Here is a 10,282-nt window from a genome sequence, read left to right as displayed (position 1 = left end):
CTCACCACAACCAGGAGCTGTGATCACCGTCTCACCAACAACGAGGAGGCCTGTCCAGAGCGCAGGTGGCTCTTCTGGGGTCACCTAGCTGGTAATACATCAGCAAGAATTTTCCTTTCCATCTGTCTGTGCCTTCATGAGGGGCACCGTTGAAGTGAGTTTCACGGCGGCCCTGGGAAGGGGGCTCAGGCCCTTCAGCCAAGCCCCAGGCCACGTCCTTCCTGAGCCACAGGCTGCTCTGCAAGCCTCACCTCTGAGTATCAGTGACCCCCCTGTAAGCTGGAACAACAGCACGGACCTCTTCACCTGCAACCGGGGACGATGACCAAGGACCGCGGCACCTGCCCCACTGCTGAGCCAGGTGGAAGAAGCAGGCACAGCATGGCACAGCGTGGCACAGAGCGGCCCTGGGCTGCTCAGAGCTCAAAGAGTGTCTCTTTGATTTGGAGATGTAGTAAATCCCAGGGTAGTGGCTCCTCTGAGCTCAACTGGAGGAGCTTCATTTAACATGAAGATTTCCACACACAGCGTGTCCCTCCCAGAGACCCTGGAGCCCCTCACATGCACACTGAGGCTGTGAAACCCAAGGAGGCAGATCTCTTACCTCAAAGAGGCTAAGAGGCTGGTTTCCTAGGGCCAGCCCTGAACTACACCAAACCCTAGAACTGAGCTGAGCGCTGACCCCAGACCCTGTTAGTCCTGTCTCAGGAATGGGGCTCTGGAAAAATGCACCCCCAGGAGGCCCAAGTGGAGACAGTTGGAAGCCACCATCGTGAGGACAGGGTAGAGCTTCAGCAGCGTCAGGACCCGGGAGAGACCTGCACTTATCACCTAGAGAGTCGCCTGACGGGGAGCACTGCTCACGCTGAACACACCCACAGGGACACAGAATGTCAACTGCTTTGCAGACCATTCAGATTCACAAAGATTCAGAAGCGAAGGTCTGGAAGATTTCACCCCAGACGAAGCACTGTGGGGAGACGCGGAGGGAGATCCAGGCAGCTCGGGACTTTTCAAAGATAGGTAAAAGGTTTACACGGAGCACCTGCACATGTTTTTATCATTAACTTTAAATAATGGAAACGAATAATCAGGTTGAAACACAGACCTGCCTGCCAGTGAGTGCAAAGGCAGGAAAAAGTGGAGACTCCCCTAGCCCGGGGCGCGTGGAAGAGCTGCTCTCCAGCAGCCAGCCACGGGAGAGCCCAGGGCTCCCGTCCATTCTTTATAGGTCCAGCCAGACCGTGTGGATCCAAAGGGCAGGATACTTACATAGTCGTAAAATCCTGAGTGTCTTTTAAAACCGTTTTATTGAGATGTAATCTACATCCCATATGCTTCATCAAAGCGTACAGTTCAACAGTTTGAATATATTCAGAGTGGTGCCACCAACTCTGGGCACTCTCACCACTCCACAGAGACATCCAGGGCCCCCAGTGTCACTCCTCATTTCTCCCCGCTCCCCTAGTCCTAGACAACCATTCCTCTACTTGCTGTCTGTAGATAGTTGCCTATCAGGGAACGCATGTAAGTGGGATCTTTGATGGACTGGCTTCGTTTGCTGACTGTGATGTTCTCAAGGTCCACCCCGGTGGCATGCTGTTTCTACAGCTAAGTGGTATTCCCTGGCACGGGCAGGCCACGTTTTGTCCATCCATTGCGGGGCATCTGAGCTGCATCCACTTTCAGGCTATTGTAAATAATGCTGCTGTCAACATTCATGTGCAAGTTCTCGTGTGTGGCATTGACACCACTCCTGGGTGCCAAGGAGCTGGCCGATGGTCCCTGATGAGAAGCAGCCCCGTGAAGCCCGTCAAGAGGGCGCTGCGGTCCTGAGGTGCCTCCAGCCAAGGTGCACGGACCTGTCGCTCTTCAGCAGCCGGCTGGGGCACGGCACAGACACCTGCTGCGAAGCTCACTCCACACACCTGCAGCCCAGAACCTGCAAGCGCAGGCCACCCAGCGACCACCACCTCCATCCGCTAACGCACGGGAAAATGGAAGTGGGGAGGCCTACAAGGAAGTCGGCACTGGAGAGTGGACCCTAGTGTCAGTGTGTTCCCAACGCTCATCCCCATGGGTTTGGACAAACAGCAGTGACCCAGTGCTCCATGAAGGTGCCCACCACACACTCGGATGGAGGAAGCCTGCCATCGGCTCTTCTTTGTGTCCTTTAATAAATCCTACTCCTTCACTCATCCTGGTGTGTGGATCTCATTCTTGGAATTCACGAGGCCCAGAAAGAAGGGGAATCTGAGGTGAGCGCTGGGTCTGCCGCAGCCTGGGAGGCCGTGGCTGCCACTGAGACTGCCGCGCTTCTCTGCAGAGGCTGCGGCCTGCAGACCCCGTGCCAGGAGGAGCAGGGAGGCCAGCTTCACCCCAGGGCTCCGGTTTCAGGCTCTGCATTTCTCTGGGTCGGACACCTAGGAGGGGACCTCTGCCCACGTGGTGGTTCTGTGGAACTGGCCGAGGAGCTGCCCAGCTGTTCTCAAAGGGGCAGCACCAGTTCACACTCCCATCAGCAACGTGAGGGCTCCCAGTTTTCCCTCCCCAACACTGGCCTTGGCCTCTTTTGTTGATAGCCACCCTAGAGCGAGAAGTGGCCTCGCACTGGGGATCTGACTTGGATCCCTCTCATGACATGAATGTCCTCCTTGCATTTTCAGTATCTAGAACCAGCCTGTAAGCACACAGGGAAGACGGTAAAGATGACAAAACAGAAGATGAACATGAGACTTGAGCGTATAAAAATGACTACAAATAAAACCCGGGAGGCAGAAGGGAGAGCAGAAAGAAAAGCTAGTGTGCTCACGTCCTTGTCTCTCCTAGAGGGGAGGCAAGAAGCCGGAGGGTGACAGGTGTCGTCGAGGTGAATCACATCAGGAGACAGAAGGCGGGAGAAGCCCGACTCCTCAGGACCACCCTCACCCCCTGTAGTGAGGCGGGGCACCTAGCTCACAGTCCCCTTCCATCCGTGCACGGCAGCCATGTTAGGTTAGACACAGCAGGACTTGGGCTGTACGTCTTATCTTACTTGTAAGTGATCCCTGGAAGAACCGGAATCATCAACTGTTAATGGTGGAGTGAATTTGGAGGAGGAAACGAGAAAGGTGAGACTTTCCATTTTGACTTCAGTAGAGATGTATGCAATCTGCTCAGGTGATTTTGATCATCGCAGACATAAGCCAATCCACGCCCGTAAATAAGTCATAAGTCGAGGCTCCTTTGTGAACGCACAGCAAGGACAGAGGCAGATCAGGCAGCAGAGCAGCTGTGGGGAGCGTTGGGTGGGATGAGCATAGGGACCTGGCCTCAGTCATTTCTTGGGACAATACTTACATATTTCGTTCATTTTAAAATCAGAAATACATTTTGCACACAAAAGAGACCTCTCCCCCAGGAGGAAAACCCTCTCTCCATCTGTTCCCAGGGCTCCTCTGTGGGGCTGTACTCGAGGCTGGATTGCTACCAAAATGGGGTCTGGTGGACATCAACTCTTGAGGGAGTTTGCCAATGTGACTGACCAGGTCTACTCCCTGCCCTAAAGTCCTCGGTGACTTTAATGAAAACTTGGGCTCACTCAAACATGGTGGCACCAAGAGCCCCCCAGAAGCAGCGTGGCCTGGGCAGGGAGCAAGGGGAGAGCCTCACAGAGCGTGGAGCAGCCTCAGGTCACGGAAGCTGCAGGGCTGCTTCCACGCATGAGCCCCACAGCAAGGTTCAGGGGAAACACGGAAGCACAGTTTGTGTTTTAATAATCTCAGAGTGGGAAAGGCATTTCTAAGATAACAGGAAACCCAGAAGCCATAAAAAAATCACCAATTTGATTAAATAGAAGTAAAACATTTTTGCAAAGAAAAATGCACAAATCAAATCAAACAGATCAGAGACAAACTGAGACCGGTATTTGTAACACCTACAATATGCTGAGAGCTGATTTTCTTTTCTTTTTTTTTTTTGAGAGCTGATTTTCTCAATTTGCAAAGAGCTCTTAAAAATCAATAAAAAAAGACCAATAATCCAAGAGGATATGGGCAAGGGACATAAACAGATGAAGGGTTCTGAGGAAAGAAAGTATAAATGGCTTCAGGCATATGAAAAGATCCCCATCCTCCCTCGTGGTAAAATATAAATGCAAATTAAAATTAAGTTGATGTAAATGGCCAATAAATATATGAAAAATGCCCAATATCTGTAGTCATCAGGGAAATGCAAATCTAAACTACATTGAGATTCCTCCTCACCACCATCAAAATGGCTATTATCAAAAACAAAACAAAACAATTGCTGGCAAGGATGTAGAGAAAGGAACCCTGGAACCCTAAAGCTCCGTTGGTGGGAATTAGCACAACTGCAGAAAACTGAATGGAGGGCCCTCAGCAGACTAAGAGAACACTCCTTAGTATATACCTCAGGGAACAAAGCCAAGACACCAAAGCGAGCTCTGCACACCCATGTTTATTGCAGCACTAGTCACAGTGGTGAAAATTCAAAATCAACCTAGAAGCCCATCAACAGATGAATGGATAAAGAAAATATGGTGTAGACGTACAATGGAGTATTACTCAGCCATAAAGAAGAGTGAGATCCAGCCATTTATAAGAAAATGGATGGAACTGGAGGACACCATGATAAGCAAAACAAGCCTTGTAAATCGTACCAAGGCACCTTCACGAGGCTGCTCGTCTCAGCCTCGTTCCCAGTAACCTTGGGCTTGCTGTCTGCATGGCACCAAGTGTGCAGACACTGAAGTGTGGCAGCCTGGCCGCAGCCTGATTCAGACAGGTGTGACAGCCCTCCCGAGCTTCTGCAGCGAGCCCTGCCGTGACCCAAGGAAGGACAGCAGGCTCTCGGTCCACCTGCACTGTCCGGTGACCAGCAGGTCTCAGAGAAGCCGTGGAGAAAAACCTGCTCCTTAAGCCACAGTGCAGCGTCCCCGCATCCCCTGGCGGTCCCTAGCTACTGACGCACTCAGAAACCACCTGCTAAATGCCGACCAGTCAAGGTTCTGGGCTAGAAGACTTGGCCACAGGAAGCCGAAGGGGCTGGTGGCAGAATCACAGCCCACACCTCAGGGCGTGGCCGGGCAGCCTGGGGCCCCTTCAGACATTGCTCTATGAAGACCCTAAACTGCCCCTCATCATCGTGTCCCCACCTCCAAGCCAGCACACAGGTAGGACCTCCGGCCGGACAAGCTGGGCACAGCTCTGGGACCAGGGTGGCCTGGATCCCTTTGGCCTTCCTGGGCTGTAGGGCTCTTCCCTTCCACCCAGACTCACAGGGTGGGGTCCCTGCCAGCCGCGGGGGTTTGGAAGCCCAGCACACGTCGGCTGTGATGGCCTGGGCTGAGTCCAGCAGCAGGACAAGTGTCAGTGCTTCCAGGGGACGTTGCCTGGGCCCCAGCCTCGGCCTCTGTCTTGAACCTTTCTCTCTCCCAGTTCCTCCCACAGCCAGGTTCACCAGGATGAACCGTAGCCCAGGCAGCACCGACTGCACCAGCCTGAGCTGGTCAATTTCTCCTCCCTCTGCAGACAGTTGACCCTTTGCGAATGGAGTCAGTAACAATCAGTTTATCTAGTAAGTGAAACTACTTACTGCTTTTCTCCAGGTTTAAAAAAAAATCGATACTGAAAAAATTCGAAATGACTCCTGTGTGCATTTCTAAAGTCTACTTCTACGTGGAAGTGATTCCTATGTCTGCATTAACGTTTACCATTACATAAAAATATATAAATTTAGGTATATAAATTGCATGTGGTATAAAACACACAAGACATGCCCCATCTCTCTGTGTGGTCCTGGGAATTGAATCTCAGGCCTCAAGCATGCTAAACAAGCTCTTTGCCACTGAGCTACAGCCCCATCCCCAAAGCATACATTCTCTTGCTGGCTTCTAAAGGGTTTCAGTGTTCCCATCTGTAAAATGAGAAGACTGTGGCTCCATAGTCGCAAAGGCCTTCTTTAAGTATGGAACTTAATGATTCCCTTGGGGGAATAAGAGGGATGAGAAGAGCCTCTGATGTGTCATTACTGTGGTTTTTGAGTGAAGAAAGATGAAGCGGGGTTCAAACTCTCTACGCAAACTAAGGGGTCTGGGTGCCCTTTTAGATTTTGTAATTTTAGAAGTAATACTTTTTAGGTTGTTGTACATGGGGGTTAAGACAATGTGTATGAAGCATTTAGCTCTGGTTTTACAAAATGTATTCGAGATTTCACTACCCTTCCCCATCACGTTAGTCGCATACTAGCAGTTTTCTTCTTAGTTGACTGAGAGATATTCAGTTTACATGAGGTAATGCATCTTACAGAAGTATCATGCGTTGTTCTTTATTATGAATTCTTGGCAGTGTTTCGCCGTTTCTTTTTTGGGGGGGAGGGGGTGCCATGTATAGAAAAAGTGATTTCTGCTTTTCTGGAGGGATGAAAAGTCCAATTAAGATCAGTAAGGGGAGAAATGCATTGTTCCAAAGAACTCCATATTTACTTAGCTTGCTGTGTCAAAAGAAGATCAGCTGGAATGTGTTGCCTTAGGGCCTGTGATTAGCCATTTTCATTAGAAGCCCCTTAATAGGCCAATTGTAGAGAAGAAGGGAACATAAATCCTCTTCTTTTTTTTAAAATATTTTTTTAGTTGTAGTTGGACACAGTGCCTTTATTTTATTTATTTAATTTATTTTTATGTGGTGCTGAGGATCGAACCCAGCGCTCTACCACTGAGCCACAAGCCCAGTCCCAATCCTCTTCTTTTATTTCTTAGACCTCACAAGTTACAAGTACAGAGATTTTCAGTGTGTTAAGTTTGAACATTAGCCCTTAATATATGGTTTTGAGAAATTGAATCAGTTTGAGAGAGAAATTGAAGACAATTATGAAATATTTATTATTTTTGTAATTTGTTGATTGAGGAAGTTAATAACTTAGGCTGTGTGAGTCACTATGACAAAATACATGAGAAAAGCAACTTAAAGGAGGAAAGATTTGTTTTGTTCATTGTTTCAGAGGTAAACCATGATCACTTGGCTCCATCACTGTGGGCTTGGAGTGAGGCAGAACATCATGACTGGGAGCACCTAGTGGAGAAAACTGCTCCTTAGAGCAGAGGAGGGTCTTGGAACAAAAATATGTCCTTCAAAAATACCCTTCCCCACACTGACTTATGTCTTCCAGCTAGGTCCTACCTCCTGAAGTTTCCACTACCTTCCAGAAACTGCCACCAGCTGGAGACCAACCCTTTAACACATGGGCCTTTGCTGGGGCGTTCCAGATCCAAATTGTAACAGGCTGTTTATTTACCTTGCTAGATATTATATGAGTACTTGACTGGAGAAGAGCTGCTAATGTAAAAATCATTGGTATTTTTGAAGTCTGATATTTTTTGTGTTATAAATTGAAAAATAAAGGTAACACAGTTTCCATTGCATAATTCACCCCTAGACCAGTTTAATTTGTTTACATTTTTTGTCTGATTGCAAAATAACATACTCATTAAATAAATCATAATATTTCTGAAATGATACAGCCCCCATTAATCTTTCAGAAATGTAATTTCACTTTTTCCTTTTGCTGTGTGTATTACTGTTTCTTTCCTTTAAAAGTATAATCCATTCTTATGCAGTTTACCACTGAGAATATCTTGGATATTTTTAATTGCATTAGGTATGCTACGATTTTCTTTAGCACCTGTATGGTATTATATCACATAGCATACCACAATTTGTTAAATAATTTTACTGTTGGTGGGCATTTGGGGTTCTTTTTGCTATAGCAAATGTTAGGATGGGCATACTTTTTTATAACAATATTGTTATATTTTTGTCCTTTTTTCCCTTTGTTTAATTCTAAAGAAGTGGAAATGTTGAGTTAAAAGATGAACATTTAAAATTGTGATAGATGGGGCTAAATTATCTTCCAATAATAGTATTTGAGACTTTCCTGTTTTCTCATATGTTCACTAATGGTCAGTACTGTTAATTACCATTGATTTTCGGTTTAGCAGAGAACTGCTCATTCAGTTTTTGAGGTCACTATTTCATTTTAGTGTTATAATCCAGTTCATATTTCAGTTCTGTAATAATAAATTATTATCAAGTGATGCATTTCAACAGTAAATATTTTAAGTTAAAGATTTGAGGGAAAACTATTTACGATGGGTAGATATCAGGAATATGAACCTTTCTGAAAGAAAGGACAGCTTAAGCAAAGATAGGGGGACTAGAATGGGTTCTGAGATCTGAGAGGTGATGATGCTAGGCAGTGAGTTTGATTGAAGATAATAGAAGAGATAGCTGGAAAAGTAGTTTGAACTAAGTGGTGAGGGCTTCGAAGGTGGAGTCTATTTTTTTTCTGAGAGGGAACTGAAAATGTCTTTAATTACAGAATGAGGGACATAATCAGATCTTTCTTTTACAAATATCAGTATTGTGGCAGTTTTGAGTGACTGGTGTAAGAAGCAAGTTAGTTAGCTGGTATGGCTTGGGGAAGAGAATATGAAGACTTTTAAGAGCATGAGAACAGAAAAAGGTAGAGAGATTGGAGTTCAGAGATGAAGCTGAATCTACATGATTTGATGACGGTTGAGGAAGAGGAAGAAAGCAAAGTTCAATTAGATTTTTATCATGGGTGACTCTCTGAGTTTCACTCAAATAGATGAAATTACTTGTGAAAGATTTGTTACTTTTTAAAGACTCAGCATATATTTTCTCTTATTTTTGAATTGCTGTTAGAATTTCTGCTGAATGTTCTGTGCCTTGTTCAGCTCTGTTTATGTTAGTGGTACTTCAACTTGTACATACTATCAGTAAAAAAGTTCACAAATAGTAATTCATACCTGTCTTATAGTGCCATTATGTTGTATACATTATACAACATGTAGAAGTGTACATTTTCAAAGGCTAAGACACGAATACATTAGAGTTTTAGTATTTTTTCCCCCTGCATTCCATTGGATTATCTTGCACCCTTCTGTAGAGATGTTGGTCTGATATCTAGCTGACGGTGTTCTGTCCCATTCTCCAGTAGAGGTCACCTTTGAGCGTGGAAGAGAGAACAGGCTGTTGAGCTGTGAAAGGTCGTCTTTATTCGTGAGTTAGAAGAAGGATCTTATTTCTGAATTTCTAAATTAATGCATTTTTGGAAGAAATGTTGTTATAGAATAGTATGTGGAGTTATGGAGAACTGAAGAATAGTAAGCTCAGTAGAGTTTAGATTTGTTTTTATTGTTTGATGTTTGCTTTGTGAATGCTTTGCCTTTGAGTTTGAATGTTATTTGAGTCTATAGTTTTAGAATCTTTTCCTAGTTCTTTTGAGAATCTGTAGACTATGTGAGCCACAGAAATGTTTCTAGCATGTAGGCACAATCTAAGTTTTTGTTCAAATTGGAGTAATTGAAAAAACACATACAAAGAGGTTTTCATTGAAATTGATCCTAAAAGCAGTATGTTAAGCAAGAATTTTAGTGGTGGGTTGGAATTATTTATCTTTATTTTCTGTTTTATGCATAATTGAGAGAAGGGGCAAAGGGACATGCCTCCTGTAAGTAAGATACCGTTGTAAGGAATTAGAAATCAAGAACTAAATTTGTTTCAGCCATATATTCTATTTAAAAAAATACTGCTTAAGCCTATATAACAGCTTGTCTCATGGAAGAGAGAACACTGGAATAGGTTACACTTTCTTGCTATAGCAGGCTCAAATTGTATCAGACAGTTTCAGTAATCTGTCATAGAGTGTTGCTTGCAAGCAGCCATATATTCTAAAAAAGAGAAAATAGTTTTTTTTTTTAAAATCTATGTGTTGTATGATTCAGAACTTAAGTAGTTTAGGAACAAATCTATGTGTTGTATGATTCAGAACTTAAGTAGTTTATAGGAACAAATCCTCTGATAGATTAAGAAATAGAAGAACGATTTTCTGTTGCTTTCCTAATAAAATATTTCCTGTGAATGAAGGTGCTCATTTAATAGGGACCTATGGTTATAATCATATATAAGTTCGTAGTTATTAAGGTTTTATGGGGCTCGGGATGTGGCTCAAGTGGTAGCATGCTTGCCTGGCATGCGTGAGGCACTGGGTTCTATCCTCTGCAGTACATAAAATAAAATAAAATAAAAATACTGTGTCCACCTAAAACTAAAAAAATAAAAAATAAATATTAAAAAAAGGTTTTAATCCCATAATAGAAGCTGAAAGTGTTGTCAAACAGGTGTAGACAGTCCTGGGTTAGTCTTGTGTGATATGGTGATAGGGTAGAGGAAAATGGTAAAAATTGCATTTGAATGTTTAT

At 44.8% G+C, this 10,282-nt stretch overlaps 1 non-coding gene across 1 annotated transcript; it reads right to left on the bottom strand.

The window, feature by feature from the left end:
• Nucleotides 1-9,608: 9,608 nt before the first annotated feature.
• LOC124099881 (small nucleolar RNA SNORA28) lies at nt 9,609-9,734 on the bottom strand. The gene has a single exon (XR_006854118.1). It is a non-coding gene; the product is annotated as a small nucleolar RNA SNORA28 (small nucleolar RNA).
• Nucleotides 9,735-10,282: the final 548 nt, after the last annotated feature.

This window comes from Marmota monax, unplaced genomic scaffold (genome assembly GCF_021218885.2).
Source record: "Marmota monax isolate L192 unplaced genomic scaffold, Marmota_monax_Labrador192_F-V1.1 WCK01_AAM20220418_F8-fsc00131, whole genome shotgun sequence".
Classification (NCBI taxonomy): domain Eukaryota; kingdom Metazoa; phylum Chordata; class Mammalia; order Rodentia; family Sciuridae; genus Marmota; species Marmota monax.
The sequence above is the reverse complement of the archived record's forward strand: the minus strand, read 5'-3'. Positions and strand labels throughout refer to the sequence as shown.